The 15600-nt window shown below is 30.7% G+C and overlaps 1 long non-coding RNA gene across 1 annotated transcript; it reads right to left on the bottom strand.

The window, feature by feature from the left end:
* Window positions 1–4229: 4229 nt before the first annotated feature.
* Window positions 4230–7055, bottom strand: LOC147816359 (uncharacterized). The gene is made up of 3 exons (XR_015433060.1): window positions 6921–7055; window positions 6708–6818; window positions 4230–4581 (listed from the first exon to the last, which is right to left on the bottom strand). It is a non-coding gene; the product is annotated as an uncharacterized LOC147816359 (long non-coding RNA).
* Window positions 7056–15600: the final 8545 nt, after the last annotated feature.

Genomic DNA, 15600 nt, shown 5'->3' with positions numbered 1-15600 from the left:
TACTTAGATATAAAAAATAACCAACTGTACTTGAAATAAAATATTTAAACTCAGAAAAACAGAATATGTGGCATATTAAAAAGTTTCTTGTTAACAATCTGTATAACTACCACTACAAAATTACAATTACAATTCACTAGTATATTAGACATGGTAACTTTATTCTTTGATGGGGTACCTTTGCCTAGATGAAGGTTGACACTGTCTATAACTTCTCTCCCCACATTGGAGACCCGGACGTGATGTGAACACGCCTACCTAGACAGTAGCGCCTACTTCGTTGGATGGTTCACATTGAACAGTTGATTTGCTACTTGGGACTGAGAAATTATCCACCTCCTCGCGCTGTTGCTTCTCAGTCTCGATCACACACAACGTATACACTCGACTACTAAAAGGCAACACAGGAGCGACCACGGCCGTGAAATTAATACAGCTCTCACAATTAGCACGCAAAAAGTAAGGTGATCTTAATACAGCTCTCCCGGCTTCTCACAAAACAGCAATGAATCGACTAGTGGCAGTTCATCGAACTCTATCACAGATATAATTCTGGTATGGAAGTACTGTAGGGTATCTACCACTACAAAATTACAATTCACTAGTATATAAGACACGTTAACTCGATTCTATGATGGGGTACCTTTTCATAGATGAAGGTTGATTGTCTATAACTTCTCTCCCCACAAATCTATAATAACGATAATTTTATATTGTGCAAAACAGTACAAATTTGAAACTGTTTTTATCTCTATTTTATTTATACATTATTTAGTTATTTTTCATAATTCAAGCACGAGCTTATAAAATGAAGATCTCGAGAAAAGTATATTTTTCTACGACAATGAATAGATAATCAATATTTAAAGCAAAAAAAAAATCCCTTATGAAGCACTAAGTTTTATTTTAAAATTCTGACAGTTGATGAAAAATAATATTTTTTCCAGTTCAACACCACGACATAACTATCCAAAATTGCAGTCATGAAAAAAAATTAGAACGACGAGCTTAAAAGAACGTCTTGAATCGTTTCTGTCCCAAATAGTCGCGAAGCAAGGTGTTATAAGCAAGGTATTATATATATATATATATATATATATATATATATATATATATATATATATATATATATATATATATATATATATATATATATATATATATATATATATATATGTAATAACAGGGCAACAACCCCGATATTTTTTTGATTAATTGTGCAAATCACAGGAAAAATGAAGTCCTTTTCTGCATAATCTTTTTTATTTAAACGATGGTGAAATAGCAGTTTCACCCCTCTCCAGCCGGAGAGGGAGAGAGAGAGATTTTCAGTCAGATCCGACGGAGTTTAGTTGGTAAACATTATACACCAAAACGCACGCAAAAATCATTGCTCCTTTGTTTTATACGATAATTAAACTGTGTGAAGAGGCCAGTCATATTGCCTTTTCTGTGTATTCTTACGCCTCATCGAAATTATTTATTACTCATAGAAAATCGTTTAATCCTTCCTTATATGGAAGTGAAAGATCTTAAAATAACTTCTCTTTTGAAATATAAATCTAACATATATATATATATATATATATATATATATATATATATATATATATATATATATATATATATATATATATATATATATATATATATATATTTTATTCTCATATTTTCGCAACTTTTGAAAGGAATGAAAAAAAAATGGCCGTAAAATTTTGAATAAAACATTGGAAATCTCAACGTTTTACTTTTTTGACTTTACATTTTCAGAACAGGAATCACTAATAGAGTTCCTGTAACAGAAATGATTCTTCATTTCGGGAGTCGTGACTAATCAAAGCCGTTCTTATAACACAGTAAAGAGACATACCTGGACTAACGTACCTTTGAGAAGAAATACTTTAAGTGAAACATGCAACTATTTGGGTAAAAAGGGTGTGAAAACCATGAAATTCTTTATTAGTTAGCCCAATGGTATTTTGTCTATGAATTGACTCAATCAGTATATTGGCACATATTAGCACTGTTATCTCTGAGGGCAGGAGCAGTGTGAAATTTAACCATCACATCCGTGATTCGAACTTAGATAGCAGATAGCATTAATCTAGAAGTATGCCGACATTTTTTCAAAAAAAGAAAAAAAATGATTATTTTTTACAAATATGTCTGATGTATGCTTGACAATTCGGATTAAAAATTCAACATTTTAAATATGCATTCACATTTTAAAAAAACTATATCTATCGTATATATCGCTTATGAATCTAGTGTCCATTTCAAAGCTAAAAATAACACTCTGAAAAGAAAAAAGTTTAATAAGGAAGAAAAAAAAAAAACTTTTTTTTTTAATTTCATTTTGTAATATAATCTAATCCAATTCGCGTTTTAAAGATAATCTTTGTATTAAGAAAAGTAAGAGATTTTCCATGGGTAGTTTGTCATCTGTTTGTTACGAAGTGCATTTGGATCATTCTTCCACTCCAAAAACTCTCTGAGGCGGTCTCTTTAATCCTGTCACCGTAATAATTAAAAGAATGAAAATTAAATATATGAAAAGAAAATTAAACAATGGGAATTAATTAAAAGTAATTAAAAGAATTTTTAAAAAATAAATGACTGTTGCATAGTTAATTGAATCTATAATAAGATATTTTCCTAGAATTCTCAATTTTTCAAGAAAGTGAAGAATAGGTTCCTGAGCCTTCATCCAATCAGCTCTTCAATTGATAGCTTCTGATATCCTATATCGATTAAAAAATTGCGTCACAATTTTTTTAAACAATTTAAATGCTTCATTTAATGAATTTAGCTAACGTCAGTATAGGTCAGTGCCTAGCGCATTTAACGTCTTCGATCGTAACGTTACAATCAGTTTTTTTATGCAAACATTTATTTCCAAAAACCGATTTCAAGTTTCACTGTTTGTTTTTTTTTTACACTCGCAACAAGATTGGAACACAACTTTACGTTTTATTTCCATCACACTACTGATGCACAATGGGCTATTTTATTTTATTTCATAACCGTTGTTAAACAGCCGATCCAATTTTTTGAGTTTATGACTACTAATGTTCAACTCCGTACCCTTGTAATTTTAAACCCAATCCAGAAGACAGGGGAACTCCTGGATCGAGTATTTGCAGAAATTTTGCCTTCGTGGATGACTTACAATGGACTATTATGTATCCGTCATTGAGCAGCCGACCCAATTGTTGGATTTACGACTACTACTGTTCAACTCAGCAGCCTCGTAATTTTGAACCTATCCAGAAGACAAAGAAACTCCTGGATCAATACCCCCAGAGGTCTTGATTTGTTATGGGAACATGGAGGATTTTGCGACTCGACAGATTTAACTTGCATCAGTCACCATTTACTACACGGGGAATCTTCGATCGGCTGGGATCGAACCCACGAACTCTTGGACATGGGCCCAGTGCCCTACCGACCACGACAGTCTGGAAAACATGCCTGAGGATGATCTGGAGACAACATTCATACGTTACCTTCCGTTTTTTCAAGAAGCAAACATTCGCCCACCATCCATCCATCCACAGATCGTAATTTTGACCTGAACAAGTGCACGATCGATCTCCGATCCATTACCCCCTGAAGTATTGATTTGTTGCGGAAACATGGTGGACTTTGTGACCTGGACAGATTTAGATTGCACCATTTTGTGCATGGAGTGTCTTCAGCAGAACTCACAACCTATCGGTCGCGGACCCAACGTCTACCATCCAGGCTACACCAAAGAACTTATACGCTTCGCGTAAAGAAGGGAAACTTCCTATACTCTCAATGTTAAGTCGTAAGGATCTTTCCCCCAACTTGGGCGCTGAAGGTGTAATGCAGGAAAGCCACCGTCAAGAGCGTTTGAAGAACGGGCGCAGATCATTTGATTTTCACCCAATGCACTCATATTTTCTCCGTTAATTATAATCGGATTCGATTTTGCTTTTAAATTTTTTTTAGTACAAAAATTTTAGCAGGATTATAATTTATTTTAAAGTAGTAAATATTTATTTAACAAAAGTAATTTATATTAAAAAATAAAAATTCATTAAAACTTTAAAAAAATTGAGTAAAATTTATTTCCCCTTGGAAAAAAAAACTTTTTCGCTTTGTTAATTTTTCCATGTGTGTATATGTATAAGAAATGTGCTATATAAAAATAAAAATTTTCAATTATATATATACTTAGAGTTTTAAAAAAATAAACAAGACACTTGTTGCAGAATTTGTTTTATCTTTATTAAACGTATCTAAAAATATTCTTCTTGGTTATATATTTTAAGAATATACTTTTCAATAAAATAAAAATTACACAAATAAAATTGTATACATTTTATACAATAAACAAATATTTGAGCAAGTTTATGAAATAAAATAACATAAAATTAAAAGGATGCAATATTGGTTCATTGGAACTGCACTAGGAACAAGTCTGCATTACTTTTGATACATAATCTTTAATTTTAGAATGTCTTGAACACAATCTGCATCTGTTATGTAGTCAGTCTGTCAGAATCAACATTCCGTAACGATACAATTTTGCTGGCCTCTAATCATTTCTTGCACCTAATATAAAAAAAAAAAAAAATCACACAGTAAGATTAAAGTGCTAATATGACATAAGAATGCTGTCTAATTCGAGAACGGAACTTAAAATGTATGGCATTAATAAATTATATGTATTATTTTTCTTAAGTATTAATATTTTATTAAATAGTTTTAAAAAAGCAGGCAGTGTTTAAGGAAAATATTTAGAAAGGAAATTTAACAACAAAACAATTCATTGGGGATTAAATAACAAAATCAATTAAATTTATGTTTTACTGGCAGTATCATCTTCATAGCATGCAGGGGCCCAGGGCACAAAAATATTTTAGACCTGTAATGTGTCGTAATGCTTAAAAACAAACTAAAAAACTTCACATACAAAAAATAAATCATTTTTAAGATACAGTCCCTGGCCAAATTATTAGACGCACTTTAAGATTCTATGTAAAATTATAATTATCAGGTACAGCTTTACTATACAGCTTTATTGTTTTTACGTAGCTGAAACCGGTTTTCACTTCTTTACGTTAGTGTATCAGTTGGTTAACAATGAATTGAAATACGTTAAAAATAAATACAAATAGGAGGTGAATGAAAAATATCCCGAATAAAAATCTATTTGTATGTTTAATTATAAAAGTATTAACATGTATATTAATACTTTTATAATTAAATACATTATATTAATAAATTAACGCGTATGTTTAATTATAAAAGTATAGCATGTAAACTTGTGCAAATCATGTCATTATTAAAAAACTACAGTGCGTCTATTAATTTGACCTAATTATTATAATATTATAATATAGTACCTGATACAATAAATAATCTGTATTTTTATTATATTTGTCGAATTTATATTACATATCGCCTAATTTAACCAATTGATATACAAACGTGAACAAGTACAAACCGGTTTCAGTAGCGTAAATACAATAAAGCTGTATAGTATCACCTGATAATTAAGATTTTACATAGAATCTTATAGTGCGTCTAATAATTTGGCCAGGGACTGTATAATGCAATAATTTTAACTAATTTTGATTACCACAAAAACTCAAATAAAGTACTTTTAAACTATGCATAGTTTAAAAAAAATTGATACGCTAACCAGTTGTAATCCTCATATAATAAAATAAGAAAAATAGTTTTCGGTTGACTTTTTAAGTTTTCTTGGTGATAAACTACTCCAATTATTGGTGTTTGATAAGCAATCACCATTTGTAGAAAAAAAATGCATACTTTAATTAAAAAAAAAATTAAAAATATATAAGGTAATGTTTTTAGTCTTAAATTCTTTTTAATGCAATTTTTCACAAAAGTACAATTCTCTAGGGCCCCCTGAGAAAATGGGGTCCCCGGGCATAGCCCTGTGCGCTTATAAGTAAAGACGGTACTGTTTACTGGACATTAAGAATTAACAGATAAAAAAATATATATATAACTACTATAAACCACTCTATAAATATTATATGAATAAAAAGTAACACTTTTTACACTTAACACTATTTAAATAATTTCATATATGCATACCTGCCAACTTTTTATCCTTTCGAGGATGCTTTTCCCAAGTGGTAGTAAAATGGAATTTAAATTACAATTTTAGGCAGCAACATACGCTATATTTTGAAAAAGTTTAAACGGCGTGCAAAGAACGTAATACATATTATTATATATGCTTAATTTTTTTAAAATTAGTGGTGATCAAAAAAGATTATAAATTAAGTTTATAAATGCAAGGAATGTATAGAAAGCAAACATTTTACTACCACTTTAAATATAGAAATAAAATTTTACGCCAAATGCGTAAAAGTTGGCAGGTCTGCATATGTAATGAACTTTCAAAAATTTAAAATGTCAAATTTATAGATCTTTTTCACATTTCTTGAAAAACATTTAAATTTTTACTTAGTTATATACATAAATTTCATTTGTAAATATTAAATTCCGACCAAAAAAGATAAACGCACTTATGGAATTATACAGAATTTAAAAACCAAATGAAATTAAATTAAAGTCAGACACTATAAATTAGTCACACATTTAGTTACAATTCTAAGTCAGTCTTATCTAATAGGTTCATATAATCAATCATTGAAAAATAATTTACCGAAATCTTCGAAAATGCTTAACTATTTACTTACATTTCGATATTTTGAGGAAAGCGAAACAATTTCAAATTTGGATAACCCGCTCTATTTACATTGCAGTAAGCACATCTATCATAATTCTTTGCTTTGCGCACAGAAGAATCACTGAAAAATATTGAAAGAAAAAAAGAGGATTAGAATCTTTATCAAAATTGAAAACAAGGAGAAAAAAATCAACAGAAGATAGGTTATACAAAGTGCACTTACTTGTTAGGGATAATTGTCAAATTAACGTCCGCCATTGATTGATTTCTCAGGTGCTTCTCTCTCCAAACTCTCCTTCCAAAACTAAGGATGATAATGCGCATGCGCTGCACTGTGCCCCTGGAGACAAACTTCTCCGCCGTACACGAAGCGCTGGCATTGTGCCAAATTTTGTTACGACTTTCGCGAGTTTCCCATCTTTACACTTATACAATCTTTGGCTACACCAACTCCTCGTAACTAGAAAGAGAAACTTGAGCTTTTTATATGTAGTATTCCAACAGCACGTGACTATATACAGAAATATTTGGTCTCTTTACGCTATAAACGTTATTACCGTTGCTTCTGTCGAAAGGTAAAAAAATTTGCCTTTTAGAATGCCCTCGTATGCTCAAACTGTAAGCTTATGTAAACCGCATTAAATTGATGCATTGTAATTAACAAGCATTTTTATTTCAATCAATTATTTCCAAATTACGATCTCTGCGAATGGTTGGATGGTGTGTGAGTGTGTACAGTCCGCAAAAAAAAAAAGATATCACCCTGAATAACTTTCGTTCTAATGATCGGATTTTCACGAACTAAGTGTCAATCTTAATGGTTCCTGGGGGTGACCTTAAATATGCTAATTAATTAGTGCTAACTATTAATTAAGTTACGAAATCGGACACAAAAACGTACTTTCTCTGAATAAACATCTAATTTTTTTTGCATATTTGGAATCCAGACACTTGAATTAGGGGGGGTAGACAAAATTTTGAAAAAATTGGGTCTTAAATTGGGTCACAATGAAGGTTTATATATTTGGTGATAGTCCAGAAAACCGCCAATAAAAGTCGCCAGCGCAAATTAATATTTTAAGGTAACCCATTGACTAATTCAAAAGAAGAAGACTTAATTTCACTAGGTTGCTAAGCAACCAATTTCTGACTGTAAAAAAATTAATTTAATAGAAATATCTCAAAGTTTCTAGGATATAGACAATTTTTAAGCTAATTTCTGTCCAAAAAGCACATTTTTATTTTATTTTAATCTCCTTTGAAAAGAAAATTTGAATCGATTTATAAATTATTTATGATTTTATAAGTTTTTAGAATTTAAATACATGAACTTTCTATCTGATATTATTTAGATTATGTTGTTTTTGCTATAAAAATTCGAGGATTTCATACTAAAATGAAATTATCATTACTTATTATGGCTATATACAAAATTTTAGGGATTATCATTTTTACAGCTTTAATCGAGTGTTCTAGGCAAGAAAGTTTGAACGAAGAAAAAGTGCTTGAAAAATAAAATGTATATTGTATAGTAATTCTAATGCGCATTCACAAGGTTTTCGATAATTTACGATATTTCTATTTTCTATAACTCAAGGAATTGCTGAATGTTTAGTGGTATTTCAAAAACACTGAAATATGTTATGTTTAAGAATAAGATATTGAAATAATATGTTGCATATTTTAAGATTCATTGCTTAAAAAATCGCTTCATTCTGCTACATATTTAGGTTACAAGGCTTTCTTTGAATAAAGATGATTAGCTAATACCATCCTCATCTTTCGATACATTCTAAAACTTACATTCGCAAATTCACCATAAAATGTCGCACAGCATAATTCTTCAAATACGATTACAGCTACATTTACCACCAAATACTGCTACTATGATTATTTTTGTATTCTTATATATGTTACCGGCAAAGTATGAAACGCCGGTATTGAATAGAATGCCTAAGCATTCTATACAATGCCGGATGTTTTTACATACTTTCCCTAGGCATTCTATAGAATGACAAATGTTATTTAGGCAAAATATGAAAAAAAAACATACTGATGTGGTCATTATGTTATATTAATGATGTGCATGTTACTGTGAATGACCGAAATCGGTGGTTTTTGACTTTCACCGGTGAATGTTGACAATCACATAATCGCTTTGGTGAATGTCCGAAATATTTATTACATCTGATTTGATATTAATTTATTCGTGGATATAATTACATTTATTCGATATTGTAATACTTACTGACGATAGATTAGAAGAAACATCAGTGTTTGGAGTATCAGGCTAATATATATCGGGCAATGGCACTGAACCTTACCAAAACATTGGTGTAGGATATACCGGGCAAATGTATACCAGGCAGTGACACTTGACCTTAAAACACCAGTGTCTGGTATACCAGGCAAATGCATAACGGGCAGTGTCAATTAACTAGAACTAGTATGGCTAGACCTTTGGTAAATGTCTGAAATATATACTAGGTCTAGTTAAGTGCCACTACCTGGTATACATTTGCCCATTTACATCACATTTGCCATTACATCACATTTTAATATTAATCGCCCTATTAAATCATTTCTTCATTGTCGCCAAATTATTTTTTTTAAAATAATTAATTTTAATTTTTCTCATCTTCTAATAAATAAAAACAATAGAAACTTTAGATTTTTAAATTAAAAAATAGGTGGATTAAAATGGTATAAAAAAAACCTACCTTATAATTCAAAATTTTTTCATCCTCACATTAATTAAATAATAAAAAATAATAAATAATTATTAAAAATTATTTTTTTCATGAAATTATCTTTGGGTAAATGAGTTTTATGAGTGGGTGAAATTTTTTTGAATTGCTTCATTAGTTTTTTAAATATGACTGAAAACGCAAAAAGCGAAATTAACATTAAGGGGTCCAAACTTTCAATCGCTCTCCTGACCAAACTATGGGGACCACATTTCCCAGATTGCGGCTACCCCGTATATTTTGAAGATAAGGAATCCAAATATGCAAAAAAAAATTATATGTTTATTCAGAGAAAGTACGTTTTTGTGTCTGATTTCGTAACTTAATTAATAGTTGGCACTAATTAATTAGCATATTTGAGGTCACCCCCCGGAACCATTAAGATTGACACATAGCTCGTGAAAATCCGATCATTAGAACGAAAGTTATTCAGGGTGATATCTTTTTTTTTTGCGGACTGTACATCCTGTAAAACGGGGTGTGACGTATGTATGTTGTCTCCAGATCATCCTCGGAGATGTTTCCTAGAACGTCGCCAATACCCCGTTGTGCAGTTCTAGGACGACATAAATAAAAAATGAAATAGCTTAATCAATTACTTCCAAAGAGAAGTACGAAAAGAGGCAGCTTAAGTTTTGGAAAATTAATGTTAGTTTGAAATGAAAAAGACTCCTCTTAATAATGCTGCCATCTAGTGAAAATTATGAGACAGAAGAGTTTCCCGCTTTTCCTTTAACGAGTATCGTAAATGAAATTTAATTTTTATGTAACTCATGCGTCCTTACAATAGTTTTTACCTTTTTAATTATATATATATATATATATATATATATATATATATATATATATATATATATATATATATATATATATATATATATATATATATATATATATATATATACTATTTGTAAAGTAATTTGGCAGTAATAATTCTTTAAAATAATAATTTAAAAATAAAACTATAATCTTGTATGAGGAAGAGAAACGAAGCTACTTTCCGTTATCAACCAAAGGATTTAACTACTTAAAAACTTCGTTGTAACTTTTTCAATAGCTTTATTATTATAAGAAAGTAAAGTTTCATCTGACATCCAAAGAGGCTCTAATAATCTTTAATCTAGCATCGTTCAACAGTGATTCCTTTTATATAAAAGCATATTAGCAAGCAGAAGCAGGTATATAAGCAGACAAAAATCTTCCATTTCAAGCAATCAGTATATGAAAATTACGCAAAAATAGCGTTTATGTTAATAGTGCTGCCATCTATTTACAATAATATAAAACAAATTTGAAAAATTGTGATATGGAAACAAATTTTTAATGCAAGTAGCAGCCAATCTTTTTTGTTTTCCAGTAGACTATATGTATACAGATAGAAAAAAAAATTCTAATGAAGTTAATTTTTTGCTAATTAAAAATTGACCAAACAGAAGTTACTGTTAAATTTTAAAATGACCAATTCACTAATTTAAATCATCGTTGTACTTATTACTATATCTTTTTCTCAAAGCGTATATGTGTGAAGAAAAGAAAGGAAAAGACTTTATTTTCGTTTTAATAAAATTTTGCTCTCTTTTAAAATAATAAATAAGTTCTAAAATGTGTTAGAGTTTACAAATTAACTAATTTGTATTTATCAATGTTTAACAGATTATCGATATAAAAATAAAGATTCACTTCATATATACGTGTTTATAAGTAAATATTATTTTAAGTTTGATAAAAATATGAATATATTCGTCTCATATAAATATAAGACGTAATTCACTCGTAAAATATAAATAATTTCGAATATAAAGAAATTAATGCAATTTCAATTTTAATCATTCCATTTTTTTCTTAAAAAATAGTTACAATTAGTTAAATAGTAATAATTTCTTGACATTACAAATAAAAGTTGATATTTTTCTTCAATTGATTAAGACAGTTCTTTTTCCAAAATATTTTTTTTTTTTTAAATTTAAGAATTTTAGTAAAGCTTTACATCTAACTTATTTATTACGAAAAGAAATTAAAATAATTTATTTTTCATTTTATTCAATTAAAAGAAAAGACGCTATAGTTGTTTATGCAAAGGTGAAATGCATTGTAGGAAAGATATAAAAATATTTAAGTTAACAAAATTTTTACAAGATTTTTATCAAAATTAAAATAAAACGCATAGATATTTTAATCCCTTTTAAAAAAAATCATTATAAAATAAATATTTAGTACTTGATTTATTTGCTTAAAATGCTTAAACGATGTGCTTTATGCTTTAATTACAAAATAAATGCCCCGTGTCAGCACTGAGGATCGAACCCTCACCTCACCGTCTAACTTTGTAGGCCCGATTTCTTGGCTAACAGGATTCATATCATTGTTAGCCAAGCCCGTTTTTAATTAACTTTCTATTTCTTTCATAGCCTGAATATATACACTCTATAACAAAAAAAATCGACGCACCAAGAAGGAGTTGTCCGATTGAAACGAAAATTGGTGGATAGGAAGACAATGTACAGAATAGTAAATGATTTATTGCAGAGATACAGTAACAAGTTCAATAAGGTGTTGACCCGCTTCTAGCCTGAATACAAGCTGCCACACGGCGGACAGTTCATAGCAACACGAGCCGCATGTGGTCTGGCATTGTCCTGCTGAAAAACCAGCCAAGGGCGCTGCAAAAGGAACGGTAGCAAAACAAGTCTTAGGATGTCGTCGACGTACCGCTATGCAGTAAGTGTACCTGACCAAAATGTAAGTGACCAAAGGGGTTCGGTTGTCAATGGAAATGGCACTCCAGACCATAATGACTTGTTGAGGGCCGGTGTGGCGTGCAATAGTGAAAGCAGGATCCTCCCTCTGCCCTGTGCGTCTCCAAACACGTCTTCAATGATCGTCAGGACGAAGTTGGAAGCGGGATTCGTCGCTAAAGACTATACGTCCCAGTCCTGATCGAGCCATGCATCACTGTAATCTGGCACCAAGAAGCAACCATCCGATTGCTTCTTGGTCACCCCCAGAAGCAATCATCCGATTGCTTCTAGGGGTGTCGATTTTTTTGTAATAGAGTGTATATATATATATATTTTATTTTTAGAAAAGGCATACAATATTGTTAGTATACGTATAAGAATATTCTGCTCGAAAATTATTTAAAAGAAGAAATCAGCAGAGTTATAAGTACATATTTTAAGCAATTTTAAATTTTAAAAAAAATTAGACATGAAATAAGTATTTAGTACTTGATTTAAATTGTTAAAATGCTTTGAAATATATACTTTAGGGTTTAAATGAGAAATAGATTCCCCCGTTTCATGACTGGAGGGATTAAACCCTTGACCTCCAAGTTTGTTGTTTCGATTTTAATTGACTTTTAATTTCTTTCATTTGCCTGAAAAAAAACTTGTATTTTATTTTCAGAAAAAGTATACTGTATTGTTAGTATACATATTAGAATATTCAGCTCGAATATTATTTACTTAATATTTAAAGGAAGAAATTAATGAATGCTAGTCTTTGATTCAATAGACAAATTTAGTGAAAACTCAAACTACTCCGATAACTAGCGATACAAGAGGAGTGCAGTAACGGCATGTCGCTTTTCGGTACTGTTTTTGCTTGAATGTTTTTCTTCTATAAATCAAAGAGGAGTAGATGAAGATGCACTATTGGCGATCGAAATGGGCTACAGGTGTCGTAGAACAGAACTCTCTACCTATGCAACACTTCGCATGCTTTCACCATTACTATGTGGAGAGTCACGGAAGAAAGAAGTGCATTAGTTTCTGACTTGATTTTCAAATAGATTAAAATATTTTAAGTTAGGAAACTATATAGAACTGAAAACTCCATTTAACATAATTCTAAAAGAGAGTGCCATGGAAATTTTAAAAAATAATTTAATAATTAAATACGAAAATTATTAAGAAAAGGGAAAATATCGTAATACATTCCAATACAACTAAAAAGAGGAGGAGAGGGGAGTCGGGAGTACCAAAGACTTGGAAACGGTCTTCTCCCCAGATTACGTATTCGAGCTTTGCAATCGCCTCTGATACTACAAAAAAAAAAAATACTAACAAGCTGAGCTATTTTACACAAATATAGGCAAATAAGGGATAACACTCAAAACATGGCAAACCTTTTACTTCAATAATACAGCGATATAAACTTTATTAAATTTGTGTTAGGTTTGAGACCAGTTAAAATTCATAAATTACGGAAAATTCTTATGAATGGTAAAATTACGCGTAAATTTAAACACAAATCACAATTATAAAACTTCTTAGAATATTAAACCTGTTTACGCATCGCCTTATAAGGATATCATAAGCGGAGGGATACACCGGAAGTCTTCTAAATTTCTTCCGGTTTTAGGAAGCTATTGTTTACATTCAGTCAATCATTCACAATCCTCTCTTAACTTCTTAAGAAAACCATATTAGAAAAAATGTAGAATATAATCAGTTGAACGAAATCTTTGATTGTAAATCAATAAATATAAGAAACTACTTTTCTTTCTATTTTTGAGCAACCAGTTTAACGGAGTTATTTTTGAGGCGTGAATGATTTCGCCCAATCTAAATTTAAATTATTGCTGATATATGAGAATGATTTTATGAGCTGTAAAGGAGGTTGAAATTGAGGTTATTTCTGGTGCAAAACATCCTACCTCAGGTGTATTTTTTATATCTGTCAACCTCAAAAACATCTTACGTTTCTGAAAAGGTTGTAACTTAAAAAATTTGAAGTCCCGCAGTGGAGCAGATCACCGAAGTCAAGCGTCACTGGCTGCTGTCAGTGACCGGGAGGGTGACCACTTGGATCAGTCTGCGTGCGTGAGGGTGTACGGTATTGGTCCTCGTTAAACTGTTATACCATAAAGAGCTCGACTTCACGCGCAGGTCGTCGGGCTACCGAAGCAAGGCTGCCATCCCCTCTGCAGATGATTAAAATTGTGAAGGCATATCTTCGGATCATCCTCAGGGATGTTTCCCCGACCGTCGCCAATAGAAAAATTGTGCAGCTCAAGTGCGACGTAAATGAACTACAACATAATAAATTTGAAACAAAAGATATATACAAATGCAAAATAAAAATTTAGTATTTGATTTATACGTTTAAAATGCTGCAGAAGATGTGCGAAATTAATGTTCCCGTGTCACCACTGAGCATCGAATTCACGATCTCTCGGTATGACGGCCTATTTATTTGAATTAATTTTTAATTTCTTTTATTATCTAAAAATATATTTCATTGCACTTCAGTGAACGCATACTACTCTTAAAATGAAATTTAGAGTATTAAGTTCGAATATTATTTACTTAGTATAATTTAATAAATGCCCTCCAAGTTTCTACAACAAATTAATACCTCTAGATCTGGTGGTACTGGATTGGAGATTGATCGTACTCTGGTTCAGGTCAAAATTATGATATACGAATGGATGGTGTATGAATATGAATGTGTTCTCCCTATAAAACGAGATTTGAAGTATGTGTGTATGTTGTCTCCGTATCATCCTCAGGGATGTTTCCCAGACCGTCGCCAACAGCCCATTGTGTAGCTCTACTGCGATGTAAATAAAAGTACCACATTCCATTCCATTTAAGCACCATATTAAGTACTATAAAAGTACCATTCTAGTTAAATGAAGTATTTAAGCAGTTCAAGTCTTTGATTGCAATGTTAAGAATAGGAAAAGTCCGCGAAGCTAAGACTATGGACAAGAGGAATGTAGTAACGATTCGTCGCTTTTCGGAACTTCTACCAAACGGACGTCATATGGTAAATTTCAACATTACTGGTCTAGTCAGTAGTTTATGTATCGACGCCCTCTAGTGATCAATTTGTCAAAACAAAAATAACATTTTACCTTTGTTTGTGAGCTATAAAAATCTGAAATTTGCAAATTTTACAGATGTTAAACACACTTTTTCTTTCAAATTAATTGTAAATTTTAAAATTTTTCTTATAAAAACTCGTGTATTTATGAAAGTTGATTTTTTAAATTCTGAAATTCAAATGATTAAAATAAACGATGCCTCATTTAAGTAGTCACAGAAAAAATTAAAATAAAACAAAGAACAATTTTGCAAGTAATCTAAGCTACAAGAGTAAAGCATTTGATTAATTGCAATTCTCTGGCAGAGTAGATAATTATTTTCAGAT

Source organism: Parasteatoda tepidariorum, chromosome 1, assembly GCF_982258835.1.
Source record: "Parasteatoda tepidariorum strain Cologne lab strain chromosome 1, Ptep-v5.0, whole genome shotgun sequence".
In the NCBI taxonomy this organism is placed as follows: Eukaryota; Metazoa; Arthropoda; class Arachnida; order Araneae; family Theridiidae; genus Parasteatoda; species Parasteatoda tepidariorum.
Note: the sequence above shows the minus strand (reverse complement) of the source record. Positions and strands in the feature narration are given on the sequence as shown.